Below are 7,500 nucleotides of genomic sequence, written 5' to 3' on the forward strand. Positions count from 1 at the left end.
CATGGGAGACCAGCTTTTACACACACAGGGCACATCCACCTCTACATTACCTTCTGTGTATTTTACACATCTCTCTCTCTCTGTCCACTGCATGGGATTAAAACTGATCATTAATCAAACACCAATATTGTAATCCCCTACTTAATGTCCCCACAATGTTCATTACTATAAATCTCAAGAGTTAACATGTAGGCTGTGAGTGAGATGGCAGATATATTTCCAAACCATATATTATATAACAATAGTTTTATTGTATTCATCCAGTCCAATCCTCTTATCTCTTTAGCTGGGGCGTGATGTGGATATGTATTGGTGTGTGTGTGTGTGCGCGCGCAGTGCTGTGTGGAACAGCGCTGTGTGGAACAGCGCGAGGCTCATCATCATTGTGGTAGTGTACCTTTACACACACACCTGCCATGTAAAGTGAACTCTTGCTCGGTAGGGATATGTTACATGATGTGTATCTTGTTTTGCCGATGCAGTTTTATTTTAAATCATAATCACCCAACTATCAATCATCAACCCGTCCCCCCCATTGGCGTTCCTCGCCCCTCTCCTTTGTCCTCTCCTATATCCCACCGGCGAGCATTAGAATCCACACCGTGTTTTTGTGTTGCTCGGTGTTTTATTGTTGGGTGGTGGTGGTGTATTCTCCTAAACTAGTGTCTGGTTAAAGAAAGACTAGCTCAGCCATGTGAATGTGTCTGTTGAACAGCTGAAGCGGGGATACAGCCTACACAGAGAGAGAACGTGGAATGTGTGCATATGAAAGGGGGAGCGAGGAGGAGGAGGGAGAGAGAGAGAGAGAGAGAGAGAGAGGGAGAGAGAGAGAGAGAGAGAGAGCGCGTGTGTGGAAAAAAAAGGAAGCAGAGGCTGTGAACGAAAAGCGAACTTAATGATTTCCTACCTTCCCGAACTAGACCTCTCAATCTAACCGATATACTTTTCAACGCGCAAGATATCAAGGAGATACACCACAGCGAGGGAAAAAAAGGGGGAAACGAAGGCGAACCGTGTGTGTATGTGTGTGTTTTGAAAAAAAAAAAAAAAAAAAAAAAGGCTGCCTCGACGATTTGTACGTGATTACATGATCAAAGTGAGTGCAGGCCGTCTTTTGTTGAGGCAAAGAGTGGCGGTTTTCCTGTGTAACAGCTAAAAGGATAAACGTGTATGTGCCGGATTTGTTTCAGCCCTCTGGTTTCTTGGACTTGGCCCAGCACACGGAGTTCATTCTGCATGGTTGTCCTTGGCGAGGATTGGGTTTTTTGAAGTTGCTTTGGAAGTCTAGAGTCATCAGACTGGCGGGTGAGTAGTTGGATATTAAAAGGGGAGAGGGGGGTAAAGATATGGCATGTTGGGACGAGTTAATTACATTACAACACCAGTTACATTTTTGTCGTTTTTTACATATTATTATAATGTTTTCCTACAAGTGTGGCTGTTATGATATTGTCGTTACAGTAGTTGGAAGTGTGTGTGTGTGGGGGGGGGGGCCGTGTGACCTAGAGTCAAATGTTTCTGTCTGTTCTAGCGAGCTGAAAGTTGGCTGCATTGTTGTGAAACCTGGGGCTGTTCCACTGAGCACACTGGAGAGAAGACAGACATAGTCATCACAAACCTGGCCTTTTAACGGGGTTTAAACGGGTTCACATTTCAAATGGAGTCATGTGAAAATAGCTGGGGTTTAATAGGTTTACTAGCTATATATATATATATGGAGACTACGTTTTGAAGTTTATAGTTTTCCAACCAACTACTAATCATCACTATTGAAGTTTCACAATCTAATTTGTATGCACACACTTTGTCTGTGATGTGTGAAGATCAAATGAAAACGATTACTGTAATCGTCAACACAAAGGGCCTACCATGCTTTGGGGGGGGTAAAGGGGAATCCCCCCACGAGGCCTAACTGTTTATGTGAAATTGAATATGACCTAGTTATTGTTTACAGAAGGTCATTATGGGATAGAGGTTGTAGGTTAATTGTATATCTGCTTCATCAGTGAAATACTAAGATGGATAAGATAATGAATGACTTTATTATCCCTTTGGGGGAAATGTGGTTTTCAGCTCTGTGTACATTAACAAGTATCATCACGCATACAAATACAGACAACAAATACAAGGAGAGAAAAGGTGTGTTTCATGATGGTTTAAAGGTGAAAATGAACCAGCACATGAAACAGACCCCCCTACACAGCAGCCCTCCCACCCTCTACACAGCAGTCCTCCCCCTACACAGCAGCCCTCCCACCCTCTACACAGCAGCCCTCCCTCCCCCTACACAGCAGCCCTCCCTCCCTCCCCCTACACAGCAGCCCTCCCTCCCCCCCCTACACAGCAGCCCTCCCACCCTCTACACAGCAGTCCTCCCTCTACACAGCAGCCCTCCCTCCCTCCCCCTACACAGCAGCCCTCCCACCCTCTACACAGCAGTCCTCCCTCTACACAGCAGCCCTCCCTCCCCCCACAGCAGCCCTCCCCCTACACAGCAGCCCTCCCTCTACACAGCAGCCCTCCCTCTACACAGCAGCCCTCCCTCCCTCCCCCTACACAGCAGCCCTCCCTCCCTCCCCCTACACAGCAGCCCTCCCTCCCTCCCCCTCCCCCTACACAGCAGCCCTCCCTCCCTCTACCAACACAGCAGCCCTCCCTCCCCCACACAGCAGCCCTCCCTCCCTCCCCCCACACACAGCAGCTCCCTCCCTCCCTCCCCCCACACAGCAGCGCCTCCCCCCACACAGCAGCCCTCCCTCCCCCTACACAGCAGCCCTCCCTCCCTCCCCCTACACAGCAGCCCTCCCTCCCTCCACCTACACAGCAGCCCTCCCTCCCTCCACCTACACAGCAGCCCTCCCTCCCTCCACCTACACAGCAGCCCTCCCTCCCTCCACCTACACAGCAGCCCTCCCTCCCTCCCCCGACACAGCAGCCCTCCCTCCCCTACACAGCAGCCCTCCCTCCCCCTACACAGCAGCCCTCCCTCCCCCTACACAGCAGCCCTCCCTCCCCCTACACAGCAGCCCTCCCTCCACCTACACAGCAGCCCCCCCTCCACCTACACAGCAGCCCTCCCTCCACCTACACAGCAGCCCTCCCTCCCCTGACACAGCAGCCCTCCCTCCCCTGACACAGCAGCCCTCCCTCCCCTGACACAGCAGCCCTCCCTCCCCTGACACAGCAGCCCTCCCTCCCCTGACACAGCAGCCCTCCCTCCCCTGACACAGCAGCCCTCCCTCCCCTGACACAGCAGCCCTCCCTCCCCTGACACAGCAGCCCTCCCTCCCCTGACACAGCAGCCCTCCCTCCCCTGACACAGCAGCCCTCCCTCCCTCCCCCTACACAGCAGCCCTCCCCTCCCTCCCCCTACACAGCAGCCCTCCCTCCCTCCCCCTACACAGCAGCCCTCCCTCCCTCCCCCTACACAGCAGCCCTCCCTCCCTCCCCCCTACACAGCAGCCCTCCCTCCCTCCCCCTACACAGCAGCCCTCCCTCCCCCTACACAGCAGCCCTCCCTCCCCCTACACAGCAGCCCTCCCTCCCCCTACACAGCAGCCCTCCCTCCACCTACACAGCAGCCCTCCCTCCACCTACACAGCAGCCCTCCCTCCCCTGACACAGCAGCCCTCCCTCCCCCTGACACAGCAGCCCTCCCTCCCCTGACACAGCAGCCCTCCCTCCCCTGACACAGCAGCCCTCCCTCCCCTGACACAGCAGCCCTCCCTCCCCTGACACAGCAGCCCTCCCTCCCTGACACAGCAGCCCTCCCTCCCCTGACACAGCAGCCCTCCCCTGACACAGCAGCCCTCCCTCCCCTGACACAGCAGCCCTCCCTCCCCCCAGCAGCCCTCCCTCCCCTGACACCAGCCCTCCCTCCCCTGACACAGCAGCCCTCCCTCCCCTGACACAGCAGCCCTCCCTCCCCCAGCAGCCCTCCCTCCCCTGACACAGCAGCCCTCCCTCCCCTGACACAGCAGCCCTCCCTCCCCTGACACAGCAGCCCTCCCTCCCCTGACACAGCAGCCCTCCCTCCCCTGACACAGCAGCCCTCCCTCCCCTGACACAGCAGCCCTCCCTCCCCTGACACAGCAGCCCTCCCTCCCCTGACACAGCAGCCCTCCCTCCCCTGACACAGCAGCCCTCCCTCCCTCTCCCTACACAGCCGCCCCCTCCCTCTCCCTAAACAGCAGCCCTCCCTCCCACGTTCTCCCTACACAGCAGCCCTCCTTCTCCCTACACAGCAGCCCTCCTTCCCTCCCTCCACCTACACAGCAGCCCTCCCCCCCCACACAGCAGTCCTCCCTCCCTCCACCTACACAGCAGCCCTCCCTCCCTCCCCCACACAGCAGCCCTCCCCTACACAGCAGCCCTCCCTCCCCCTACACAGCAGCCCTCCCTCCACCTACACAGCAGCCCTCCCTCCCTGACACAGCCCTGACACAGCAGCCCTCCCTCCCCTGACACAGCAGCCCTCCCTCCCCTGACACAGCAGCCCTCCCTGACACAGCAGCCCTCCCTCCCCTGACACAGCAGCCCTCCCCTGACACAGCAGCCCTCCCTCCCCTGACACAGCAGCCCTCCCTCCCCTGACACAGCAGCCCTCCCTCCCCTGACACAGCAGCCCTCCCTCCCCTGACACAGCAGCCCTCCCTCCCCTGACACAGCAGCCCTCCCTCCCCTGACACAGCAGCCCTCCCTCCCCTGACACAGCAGCCCTCCCTCCCCTGACACAGCAGCCCTCCCTCCCTGACACAGCAGCCCTCCCTGCCCTACACAGCCAGCCCCCCTCCCTCTCCCTAAACAGCAGCCCTCCCTCCCACGTTCTCCCTACACAGCAGCCCTCCTTCTCCCTACACAGCAGCCCTCCTTCCCTCCCTCCACCTACACAGCAGCCCTCCCTCCCCCACACAGCAGTCCTCCCTCCCTCCACCTACACAGCAGCCCTCCCTCCCTCCACCTACACAGCAGCCCTCCCTCCCTCCACCTACACAGCAGCCCTCCCTCCCTCCCCCCACACAGCAGCCCTCCCTCCCTCCACCTACACAGCAGCCCTCCCTCCACCTACACAGCAGCCCTCCCTCCCTCCCCCCACACAGCAGCCCTCCCTCCCCCCCCACCTACACAGCAGCCCTCCCTCCCCCTACACAGCAGCTGGGGCCTGTCAGGTCTAGACTACAGTATTGGGGGGGGGATGGGTGGGGCCTGTCAGGTCTAGACTACAGTATTGGGTGGGGCCGGTCAGGTCTAGACTACAGTATTGGGGGGGGATGGGTGGGGCCTGTCAGGTCTAGACTACAGTATTGGGTGGGGCCTGTCAGGTCTAGACTACAGTATTGGGTGGGGCCTGTCAGGTCTAGACTACAGTATTGGGTGGGGCCTGTCAGGTCTAGACTACAGTATTGGGTGGGGCCTGTCAGGTCTAGACTACAGTATTGGGTGCGGCCTGTCAGGTCTAGACTACAGTATTGGGTGGGGCCTGTCAGGTCTAGACTACAGTATTGGGTGGGGCCTGTCAGGTCTAGACTACAGTATTGGGTGGGGCCTGTCAGGTCTAGACTACAGTATTGGGTGGGGCCTGTCAGGTCTAGACTACAGTATTGGGTGGGGCCTGTCAGGTCTAGACTACAGTATTGGGTGGGGCCTGTCAGGTCTAGACTACAGTATTGGGTGGGGCCTGTCAGGTCTAGACTACAGTATTGGGTGGGGCCTGTCAGGTCTAGACTACAGTATTTGGGTGGGGCCTGTCAGGTCTAGACTACAGTATTGGGTGGGGCCTGTCAGGTCTAGACTACAGTATTGGGTGGGGCCTGTCAGGTCTAGACTACAGTATTGGGTGGGGCCTGTCAGGTCTAGACTACAGTATTGGGTGGGGCCTGTCAGGTCTAGACTACAGTATTGGGTGGGGCCTGTCAGGTCTAGACTACAGTATTGGGTGGGGCCTGTCAGGTCTAGACTACAGTATTGGGTGGGGCCTGTCAGGTCTAGACTACAGTATTGGGTGGGGCCTGTCAGGTCTAGACTACAGTATTGGGTGGGGCCTGTCAGGTCTAGACTACAGGTTTGGGTGGGGCCTGTCAGGTCTAGACTACAGGTTTGGGTGGGGCCTGTCAGGTCTAGACTACAGGTTTGGGTGGGGCCTGTCAGGTCTAGACTACAGGTTTGGGTGGGGGTGGGCCTGTCAGGCCTAGACTACAGTATTGGGTGGGGGTGGGGCCTGTCAGGTCTAGACTACAGTATTGGGTGGGGGTGGGGCCTTGCCTGGGATTTGAACCAGCGTAGGTCATGCCTAGATAACAGTATTAGTATTTTTACTGTTATCTGTTGTGTAATCATTAATTCAAACAGAGTTTTAATTGAACAAATTCAGGTTTTGCTTTCTAGTTTAGGTCCTGGTGAACACACCCCTGGTACTGGTCATAGTAGGTAGGGGAAATGATTGGAAATAGGATTTGAACATAAGCCTACGTCAATGGATTTGGACCAGACAACAGTAGCATGTGTCTTGTCCTGTAGTCGACCGGTAGACTTCAGTCGTCTTATCTGATTGGTTATGTATAGGCCAGGCCTACTAGGAAGAGGAAGTGATTGTTGACTTTATAAAATGAATGCGTGTGACTGCAGTGAAGTCGGTGGTCCCATCCACAGGATATTGAGAAAGTAACTGACCCCCCCTCCTCACAGTACAAAGATTGCTTTTAGATGAGTTAGGCTATTATTAGTCAAATCAAAGAGGGGGAAGTACTATTACAACCATCTTTTCTAGAAATTACCGTCTTAAGTCATTTGTTTTCTCCATCGTTTCTAATAAAAAAAAATATATAAAAAAAACTAAGAGTCCAATATGAACTCTGTAATGTTAATCAAGTAGATGGTCACAGTATTTCCTGTGGTATTTCCCCCCCCGTTAGCCTGTTAGCTGAGCACTGACCTCTAGCAGCTTAATGATTCTGATGTGATTAATCCACCAGCAAGGGAAGAGGAGTGGGGGAGTGGGAGTGGGAGGAGTGGGCGGAAGAGGAGGAGGAGGAAGAGGAGGAGGAGTGGGCGGAAGAGGAGGAGTGGGAAGAAGAGGAGGAGGTAGAGGATGAGTGGGAGGAAGAGGAGGAGGAGGAGGAGGGTACCGAGAGCAGCCCAAAAGGCATCCTATTATTTTTTTTATAGGGCACTACTGTTGACCAGGACCCTCAAAAGTAGTGCACTATATAGGGAACAGGGTTCCATAGGGCTCTGGTCTAAAGTAGTGCACTATGTAGGGAATAGGGTGCCATTTGGGACACAGGTGGCTTGGCTAACTAATGCCTAGCACCAGGGCTAGAGTCTGTAGAGATAATGGATATAGGAAATCAAGATGACCCTGTACACTTCCTGTGTCATATCTGGTTCCCTGTAACTCTAGAATCAGGGTCGAGAGTCCCTGTAACTATAGAATGGGTGGTCGAGAGTCGCTGTAACTATATAATGGGTGGTCGAGAGTCGCTGTAACTATAGAATGGGTGG

General features: G+C 55.2%; 1 protein-coding gene across 1 annotated transcript in view; it reads left to right on the top strand.

The window, feature by feature from the left end:
* The first annotated feature begins 654 nt into the window (after positions 1-654).
* LOC112221367 (arginine-glutamic acid dipeptide repeats protein) overlaps positions 655-7,500 on the top strand; it is a 277,707-nt gene continuing 270,861 nt past the window's right edge. Inside the window, 1 exon segment of the mRNA XM_042304282.1 lies at positions 655-1,305. The gene's annotated coding sequence lies outside the window, so the exon portion shown is untranslated.

Source organism: Oncorhynchus tshawytscha, linkage group LG22, assembly GCF_018296145.1.
Source record: "Oncorhynchus tshawytscha isolate Ot180627B linkage group LG22, Otsh_v2.0, whole genome shotgun sequence".
NCBI lineage: Eukaryota > Metazoa > Chordata > Actinopteri > Salmoniformes > Salmonidae > Oncorhynchus > Oncorhynchus tshawytscha.